This window comes from Typopeltis vanoorti, chromosome 21, assembly GCF_054136105.1.
Source record: "Typopeltis vanoorti isolate ZY-2024b chromosome 21, IOZ_Tvanoo_1.0, whole genome shotgun sequence".
Taxonomy (NCBI): domain Eukaryota; kingdom Metazoa; phylum Arthropoda; class Arachnida; order Uropygi; family Thelyphonidae; genus Typopeltis; species Typopeltis vanoorti.
The window spans coordinates 74,094,407-74,105,355 of NC_143569.1; positions in this window are offsets into that span (position 1 = coordinate 74,094,407).

Genomic DNA, 10,949 nt, shown 5'->3' on the forward strand with positions numbered 1-10,949 from the left:
AAGCAATTAAATCAATTGATTAGTTCAATTGCAGAACCGCAGAACGATACTATCTGATGGGTGAAGCATAAATGCTTTTCATATTCCCCTTTGTCTGAGAGGGAAGTTCTTTGAATGGAGAGTTATTGAGCTTTAAACTCGCCCTGGAAGGGCAGCAGTGAGATTAGTTGTGTTCAGCGAAGCATAGAATTGACTTGGGTCTTTTGTATTTGCAGAATTCTGTTTCATTGTAGTCTGAAGCTAGCTTGATCAGCGGGTTTGGATGATTGTTTGTCTTGGTGAAGAACGTTTCTGCTAGGTCATGGAGGAGGAAATGTTGACTTCTCTGTGAATCTGGGAGTTTCTGATAAACCATGGAGCATCCAGAATCATTCTCAGACATTTGTTCTGTATTCTCTGCAGCTTTTGGATTTGTATTCGAGGTATTACTCCATGCAGGAGATGCGTAAGTGATGATTGGGCGTATTACCATCCTGTATATGAGTAGTTTATCCTAAGTGTCCAGTTTACTTTTTCTGTTGATCATGGGGTAGAGCTGCGCGATTACTTTGGATGTCTTCGAATTATGTGTTTTATATGACTTTTGAATTGTCAAGAATCATGTCACAAACAAAAATATTTTTGTCAAGAATCACGCCGAGATATTTGGCTTCGTTCTGCCACGGAATCTTGAGTCCTAGCAGATGTATGTCTTCCTTGGTCTGAAACTTCTTTTTAGTGAAACAGTGTGGCTGAACTCCTCTGTGGGTTTGCTTGGATCCTCCAGTCCATCAACCTCTCCAATGTATGAATACTGCTTTGGAGTCTTCTGATAGCTAGTTTGGGGCTGAGAGATCTTGATAATAATGTAGTATCATCTGCATATAACGCAGTGATTGTTGAACTTGGATGTTTTGAGGGATATCAGCTATATAGATAGAAAATAGCAGGGTGGCCAGAGTGAGCCCTGCAGCACACCTGCCAGGATCTTGCGTCTGGTTGACACGATTTCATTTATTTTGACTTGCATGAATCTGTCTTTGAGGTATGTGTCAATTATTTTTACTAGCTTAGTTGGTATATTGACCAACACCATCACCAAAGGTTTCCAGTTGAAACCTTTGGTGATGAATTCGACCAGTCGTTGTATCTGTTGTACATTGCTGTGATTTTTTCTGAACCCGAACTATTTATTAGAAATAATACCTAATTTATCCGTTGCTGATTGAAGCCTTGTACGGTGACTTTTTCCGCAACCTTTCCAAGGCTGGACAGAAGACTAATAGGTCTGTAGTTTTCGGGGAGCTGAGAGTTCTTTCCAATCTTTTTGATTGGCGTGATATCCGCCATCTTCCATGTTAAGGGAAAATACTTGAGTCTGAGGATGGCATTGATTATATTGACTAGATGCACAATGGCTTTCCTGGGGAGTAATTTGATTATTTTGTTTGTGATTCCATCTAGACCTGGAACCTTATTGTTGTTCAAATGGGTTATGATATATATAACTTCTGCTGGAGAAGTGGGTGTTATAGGTTCTGAGTCATCCTTTTGTTGTGTTACGACCTGCTTGACTAGGCAGTGAACCTTGTAGATAAGATTGATGTTGAGATTTTCATAAGAGGGGTTACATTGAGTTTCCAAGCTGTGTACCAGAGCCTCTGCCTTTTCCTTGTCAGTATAGACTATTCCCTTCTTGAAGGTTTAACTTCTGCTGGAGAAGTTATACCTCCAAGTTGCCTTTTAGTGCGAATAGTGCGAAGGGTTCTCAAGAATTTCCAGATGGAGTTGTCCTCTGGGTTTAACTTCGTCAGCTTGGATTTCCAATCTTGGTTTCGGTGTTTTTGCAGAGCTTCACGGACTTGTCTATTTAGATTCTTCAGCGTTGTTTTATCTTGTGGGGGCTCTTGTATTATGATACCTCTTTCTGACTTTGTTTTTCAATCTGATTAGATCCATGATTTCCTCGGGATCCGACCATTAGGGTGAAAGACTATAGTTTGGATGACTGACTTTATTGCTTTTTTGATTTGACTGGTTAGGTTGTTTACAGCAAGGTCCTTTTCCTCTTTATTGTGAATAACAGGGACTGGGCCAATGTGGTCTGGGAGAATTCTGGAGAGCTTGTCCCAAGATATGAAAGAGTGCGGAGGAGAGAATTGTTCTTGTGTACCGAGTTTAAGCAGAATGGGGTTGTAGTCAGAAGAAAGTTCATTTAATGTTTCAAACAGATACTGGTATCAGATGTTTTTGAGGATGATTATGTCAAGTACAATAGAATTTTGCGTTGAGTAATGGTTTAGAGTGCGGTCATTGATTGTGGAGCTGTACCAGGCTGTATGCTTGGCATTGAAGTCACCAGCCATGATGATGGAGTCTGTGAAGCCGAGAATGGAGTCCAAATCAGATACCAGTAATGGAATGTGGGTGGATTGTATACAGCATAGATTTTGATACTGCCAGCAAACTTCAACGCCTGTTATCTCTAGGTTCTTGGTTTGTGTATTGGTCAGGACATTGTGGCTTAGGTAGTTTTTAATGTATACGGCTGTACCTCCTCCACTGCTGGTGAGTCTGTCTGTTCTGTACATTATGTAGTTCCGTAATTTGGGGTCATTAGCTGGCCTGAGATGTGTTTCATTTACTAATATTATATCAGGATTGTGTCTGTGAGTGAACTCTTGCAATTCCAGAATTTTGTTGCTCGGTCCATTTGCTTTCCATGCAGTGATCATGAGAGAGTTGGGCTGGTATTTTCTTTTATTCATTATTGAGGGCTGTCAAAATTGAGTGGGTACCTTGTAGGAATCTTTTCGTGTAGGATGGCGAAGGATTTGTCATGCTGAATTCTTGTAACATGGTAGCTAGTGAGGCAGTTAATACTGACGTTAGATTAGAGCTTATTTGTTCATGGGATGGAACAGCCTTAGTTCGTGTAGCCTCGGTACAAGTTTAGGTCATTGCTGCAGCTTGTTTTCTTTCCTGAGTTGTCGAACTGGAGATTATTTGGGCCGGGGTGTGACCCGCACGGCTGCCTTGATCGTCGCTATAGAGTGTTGGAAGGGCAGCTTTTGCTGATCCGCGGTTTTTTGGGTGTGTAATGCACCCTTTGTAGTTGGCAGGGTGAGGTCCTCCACAGTTGGCGCATTTAGCTGGCGTGGATCTTGGCTTGGTGCATATGATGGTCTGGTGGCCCTCGCCGCATTTTAAACACCTGAAATTTGCCTTGCAAAGTTTTTGGGCATGGCCACACCTTTGGCACTGCCCAGCTGACGACGTTTTCCTTAGCGGCTCAGTAGAAATTCTGAGGCCTCAGATAGCGGTCAGTTCCAATATCATTTTCTGAGTCTTGTCAATCTCTGCCAGCACCAGTGGCATTGGCCGTTTATCTGACCTGAGCATCCTGCTCACTTTTACTGGGGTCAGGCCCTGACTCATAAGGTCAGCAGTGATTTCTTCAGAGGTGACACCTTCGGTTACCCCACGAAGTACTACTACCTTGAGATTCTTTTCACTGGGTAAAGCAAAAGTGGTCCATTTTTCATTGTCCCTTAATATAACAGGTGGAACCTTTTCAGTGTTCCTCGGGACATATAGTGTTGGTGAGTCTTCATCGGTCTGGTCCTATGTAGTTCTACGTCTTTTGTTAGAATGCCCCCCCCCGTGAGTTGTTTTGACAGGGGAATTTTGATGACAGAACAGTAACATGTTCATGGGATGGTACTAATGTACTAATGTACTGCTTTTAAAATCCGGCCAGTCAGATTCAAGCTTGTCCATTATGATCTTAAGTACCTCTAGGGACTGCTCTTTATTAAGGATCGAGATCTGCTCCTTGATGTTTTCCATGTCAGAGCGGGGTCTCCTGCAGCCTGAAATTTTTTGAGAGCAGTATATATATAATCCTGCAGGGCTAGGGGCCTGCCAAAAAAAAAAAAAAAAAAAAACTGTCGATCAAGTGGTCTACTAGCAATATTTAGACTTGTAGCGTCCTACTAAGTGAGGAAAGGAGTGTCAGGAACTCGCTTGGTCACAGATTGAAATCCTACCTCCCTACAAAACCTTAAATCCACCACTGGTTCTCATAGCGGGTGGGGCCTGCCGACCATCAGACCTCTTGCATGTTTCATGCAGAGGGGGAGACAGTAGGAATCAAACTGTGTCAGCGCCAGTGCAATGTGAGATTCCTGAAAAACCTTGTATGCAATCTAGTCAGGCTCAATCTAAAATAATACATCTGTTCTCGTCAAAAGTAGAATCCCTCTCTCCTTCCATCCTCAACCAGTTCAGTTGCCTTCCTTATAGTCCTTATAAGGACTGGCTAGTTCAATTGCAACCATATTATTATCTTATTTTCATATTATCTTAAAAAAATCAAAAACTGCTAAGTTTTAAACTATTTTTATGAAAATATTTTAATACAAAACTTTACTTTTTAAGTTATTTAAACAAACTAATGTTTTTTTATTGAGGTCTCCTTTAGCCAGAGGATGTTGAGTAAACATTACATGTGACTTCCTGTCAAATTATATTGACAAATAAAATAAGTCCTAATAAAATTTTCTGGATCATTGGTCGAATGGGGATTTTAATGCTTGGAATAAACTACAGAATTGGACATGCGCACTTGTTTATGTTGTGTGTTAATATCGTTATGGCAACAAGCGCGGATAATTGAATTAGAGTATACAACTAGTCCTTTTTATTGCTTTTAAGTGTCCTTTTTTTAATGCTACTTTTTATTTCCTTTTTTTTTTTTTACATAATTCCTAAACAGTGCTCAAGAGACCAGACATGACAGTTTTTCAAGCTACTTCAGGCCTGAAGTAAGTAGTGCTCTCATACCAGGTGGCTCTTTCTTGAAAAGTAATGAAGATGTAAAAGATCAGTTACAGAACGTTAAGGGATTAGATGTGCGTGTGTGTTTTCCCTCAACTCAATGACTGGTGGGGTAGAAATGCTACTTTTACTATTTAGAACAAGAGTTTCCCGTTATCTTTCTCGTCCAATGGTTTTCTGAGTCTGCAGATATGTGTTCTCGCAGGACTGAAATACACGTGTTCCAATCATGTTCTTGCTTGTTTTAGGGGAGAAAAATCCTCCAACAAATCCTCTTGCAAATTTACTTTGAGTTGAAAGTATCTGATAAAAGTTCTTCTTTCTGTTCTAGACTTGATTCGAACCCAGGTCTTTTCAACTAAAGCGCTGCGTCGAAAGCAACCGAGCTAGAGGAGCCCTAGGGATTAGATACTTTGTAGTAAATAAAGTATAATAGCAATTTCTCCAATTGAATCCACAATTAAACTCTATCGATAAATTTTAGTAAAGATCTAAATATCAAATTTTATAAAATTTCATCCAGCCAAAATTTTTTCCATGTGGACTTTCATGACCGTTCCTGAAATTTTACAGTGTACTTAAAATGGATTAGAACCAGCTGGATTGATTATCGTCATAATACTACCAATCATCTTCAGGTTTTGAGGATACTTCGCTTATGTATATTCCAAGAAAACTGGCTGAACTTTGCCGGAATTATAAAGAAATTAAAGTGTCATTACTCTGTTTCCTTTCTCGGAATCTGTAGAATTCATTTATAGGGAATGGCGAAAACATGTCATGTCCCTTTATTAATCAACTCAGTGGCGCGCGCACTCAGGATTTAATCTTGGGGGATCTTGGGGGAGGCCGAGTTGAGTAGACGATTTGAGAATGCACATTGCAAACGACCTGTGACTGAGCATCTGGTGTGATTGCCAATACACGAAACCCGTGATCTCCTCGGGCGAACGAAGTAGCGCTCGGTCCGCCCGAGCACTACTTCGTTCGCCTTGCATTCACAGCGGCCGTGATTCCCGAGAGCCATAGGGTATTTTCACCTTATGTGACCGCTGATTCATAAGTAGTATAGAAATAGAAGACACGACACAACATAAATAAAAAAATGAATTTTAATTAGGAAAAGATTTTTGGAAATTTTTCTAGTGTTTATTCCCTTTTTTCTTTTGGGGGGAAGTCCCTCCCCCCGGGTGCGCCACTGAATCAACTGTAAACAAATCCAAAACGAAAACAAAAATTAAAGACTATTACTTCTCTGGTCAGTATACCTATTTTGCGAATGAAAAAAAAATTAAATAAATAAATAAATAAAAATAAAAACTCCTTCATTGGATCTTGTCTAATTACATCACACAAATTTGAATTCGCTTATGGAGATACATTTTTTTTTTAAATGTCGTAGATATTTATTTACATGCAGTACGATTATGCACGTTCCTATTTGTAGATTTTCGAATGTATCTTAATAGAGGTCAATAACAGAGCGATTGAATTAAGAAAAATCACAAGCTATTAGAATAATTGCAATCTAAAAACAGATAATTTGCATCATGTATGTAAATATAATTAATTATAAATCCAATGTATGGCAGAACACGGTGTTAATCAAACATTAATGATCGTGACCCATTTTTACATTTGTTTAAAATACATATCGGAATAGCAATGACATTTATTTGACAGTCTCGCATCAAAACAGGACGCAACAGGATGTCGAAGGTCTTTAGCATTCCACAGCTTGATTCAGTTCGACTCACAAATGCTTTCAAAGGGGGGGGGGGGGGAGAGGGGAAGGAGAGAAAGAGGGGAAAAGTACGTACTAGTAACAGAAGAATAGATAGAGTGTGTCAGTGATTTTCTGGGCGTAGCCTCCTGCGTGGTCATCAGACGGGAGCAACTAGACTTTTTTTAAAGCCGTAAAAAAAGACAATTTCACTGCATGTCAAATTAGGTATCTACTACTAAAATCAGGTGACCTCTTTTCTTGTTTTCTTTCTTGTTTGATGTAGCGTGGAAACTTCTGATTATGTAGCCAAGTTGTTGGATCAGTTGGAGTAATTTTAGAATGTGCACTTAGCCAGACGATACGTAATAAACACGCGATTTGCTTGTAAACAAATCTACTATATCAGGGATTCTCAACCTATGGTACGCGTACCACTGGTGGTGCGTGAGCCATTGCCTTACTGGTACATCTAATATCTTGAATTAAATATAGTGGTACGCCACTAGAAAAGGTTGAGAACCCCTGTACTATATTATTGCGTCACACACTAGTTACATCCTTGACTCACGAGGGTGAGTATTATCGAAATGTAAACATAATGGCATACGACAATCTCTAAGATGTAATGATAATAATCTACTATTGCTCCCAAAATAAGATATTATAATGTGTTTCTTTTCGATTGATGATAATGATATCTTAAAACATTATTAATTAACCTTAACGTATTCGGAATCAGAATCGAGAACAAGAATCTTATTTTTAAAGTAATATATTAATCTGTAAACATAATGTTTTTTCTTTTATTTTCCCCTGCTTATTCATCATTACATTCCCCTTTGTACTCATCACCCTCATCATATTCATTTCCGCTTTCATAATCCTCATCTAATTTTTTGTTCTCTTTCTCCATTTGTTGTCTTCTTCGATTATTTTTATTCATTCATCATTTACTCTTCTTTCTTTCCTTTATCTTTTTCTAAGCTACTTCTTATGGTTTTCTTCAAGTTTTCAGTCTGTTATCTTCACTAGTTCACTTCCATTAGTTTTCACACCTCTTACTTTTATCATTCCCATTCCTTCCAGGCTGTTTTGTTTGTTACCGTTTACTGGTCTGCACTGTCAAGTTTTGTGAGTCAGTCAATAGTTAAGCGTACGCTGTTGTACACTTTATATATTGTTCTTCGGCACTGCATCATGGACCATTCACAATATGCACTTGCTCCACAATATTAGGATCGAAAACTGCTATTTATAGAAATACGGGTGAAGTCTATCCTTATTTCAGAGCCAAATGTATAGAAAGTTTCGAAAGATAGACCAGAGAGCTTATGAGAACACACAATCTTCAAAATTTCTCTGGTCTGTCGTTCGAAATTTTCCTAGCTACTGTTATTTGCCTATAAAATAAGAATGGATTTATAATGTTACCTAAAATTTTATTTATTTTGTCAAAATATAAATTTTATTATTTAAAAAAAATAACAATAACAATTCATACTTAATAATATTTTCCATGATAATTAAATAAATAAAGGAATCAATGAAATGAGATGCGGTGTTTGATTCATTCAATCCAATACTCTTGGAGGGTAACCGATGGCAATGCTGTAGCCAATGAAGTTCTAACTGAAGCTCGGCTTTTGCTGTTACCCTCCTGCCATGATCAGAGCTTTAATTGCTCAATAACACCTCCCTACAAAATAACACCTCCCTACAATGTCCTCTACAGATAACGAGGAAGATGAAAAGCATTCTTGCTTCGCCCCTTTAAGCCAGTCCTTATAAGGACTATAAGGGAGGCGGTGAGGAACCCAGTTCTTTTAAGATGTAGTTTCCAATATAAATTCTTCTAAACTGAGTTTCTTCGTTGACAATTTTTGTGGTGAAACTGTGCTGTACAGTGTAGTATATTATTTTGTAATTATTATTTGCAACTTCTATAGTGGATTAAATAAATAAACTGCAAAACATCGACTAATTTATCACAGAAGCTAAAATGTTTCGAAATGTTATTTGAAATTAATTAGAATTATGTAAAATGTTTGAAATTATTCGCAAAATGATAATTATGTAAATTCAATAACTTGATATTCGATTTTCTATATCAGAAACATAACTTTCCCAATGATTCAAACTTGACAACTAGATGGCAGCACCCAAAGTTCCATAATTCAGTGGGCATGTTAGGACAATGACCCGAATCATATCACTATTATGTACTGTAGATAAATTTGGTAACAATTGAAATACACCTTTAAAGATGAGGTATTTGTTGAAGAAAAGTGTAGCGTGTTATTTGTTGTTGAAACATTAAATAAATAAACAAACAAAATCGGAATTATAATGTTTTATTTGGCCAAATATGTTAGTTATTTCATTCAAGTGAAATGATTGTTACATAACTTGAACAATTGCAGCGCGTGGTTGCTTAGTAACCCATACTATGCAGTGCTGTAAATTCCAGAGGCAATTATCAGCTAAAACAAATCAACAGCAGTAAGTTAATACATTATACATATGCACAAAAGACTATACAATAAGAAATCAATGTATCCTACGACACCGTATGATTCTAAAATGATCGATATTGAGTAGTAGCATGTTTTTATTTATTTATTATTATTCAAAGTATGAATGTCACCCGTATTTTTAAAAGTCTTAAGGAACAATTTATAAATACACGAAAAATTTACAATTAGGTTAAGAATAATGACTTCAGATCAACTAACAATAACATATATGATCGAGATATCGTTCAACTTCAAATGCTTTATTATTCGAATAATGAAAATTGTATTCAAAAATTAACAGAAACTCAACACACGGAATAAAATGTAAAAGAGAAGTATTAGCAAAAGAAATCAGATATATTTATAGAATAATTTGTAGAGAATTAATTTAAACTGGGCTAATTTAAAATAACAAACGGTACATCAACAGCTAAAGAGAAAACATGCACGGAACAATTCAAAATGGTGACTTCATAGAAAAAAAATGCCCAGATGTAATAATATTTAACATGGTTGTACAACATTAACAATACAGTCCTTATAAGGACTGGCTTATGAACATTATATCTCTCAATAATTATAAAAATTTCAACAGTTACGTAATAACAATAACAAAACTCGAACTCTACAATATGGTCTGTGATGATGTAAGTGTCTTCTAGATACAGCTATACTAACAACGTTTGATGGAAAAACTTAGAGGTGTGTAGGAAGAGAGTAAGAATGAGGGAGAAGTAAAAAAAAAAAAAAAAAACTGGATTATCACAGCTTAGTTTTGATGTTAAAAATATGTGTAGTATGAGTTTATTAGTAAAAAAAAATAAAATAAAAGATTTATTAGATACTATCTCCTTGCCATTTTCTATCGTCTCGTTAATAACAAAAACCATGCTTTTACTCCGATGGAGAACTTCAGATAAATAGTCTATAGAAGACTCTAGGCATGGAAGTCTTTTTAATTCAATCAAGCTTTCCAGTTTTTTTTTTAATTAGATTAATCACGTTAATAGACCCAAAGATACAATTTCTCAATATACACACTCCAATCCGAATTTACTCAAAATAAAAAAAAAAGTAGCAATACGGCACTTTGTGTTTAAACTTATTCAATAAAATGTTCTTCCTTTTCCTAATAATAATAAAACAACAATTATAAATACAAAAGAAATAACAGAATAGCCAAGATACTTTGCAAAGATCGTTCCACAAAAAACGATCAAAAAATATACAAACACTCGCCGTTTCTCCATCATTGTTATATATATATATTTACATATAGAAATTAAAAAGGAATGTATTAATATATACTAGTAAATCTAAAAATTATCTAAATATAAAATTACTTTTTAAAAATCTTTCAGTTATATTATAGTTTATATTAAGTTATATACTTGTTTTGTCTAATTTTCTTATATAGCGATAGTAGAATGACGTTATCAGTTTAAGTAATAATCATTGAAACCTAACATAGTAATAAGATTACGGATAGTAGTTCACGCAATTATTTACGTCAGTGTGTATATATCTTCGGTCAGAAGAGCAGTTTAAAATGAGGTAAAGCCAAATCCTTCATTTAGGTAACCATTAAATCCCTTTTTTTTTTTTCGATCTCCATTTTTGTTCCTATCCCATTCCCCATTGAAGTGCCATCTCCTATCTAGTAACGTTGACCTCCATGATTTGACTCATGGTAACTACTAGCGTTTACGACATCTGGTGAGGGCTTTAGTCCCTATAAAGTTCAATAATTCTAAATCTAATATAACTGAAATAAATCAAGTGCATGAAATAAGTTCAAATAGTTTTGTGGGTTTACGATAGATGGCAGTGCAGTAATATACGGAAGTACTACATACAGTACTCGGTTAAATTACAATAATGTAAAAAAAAAA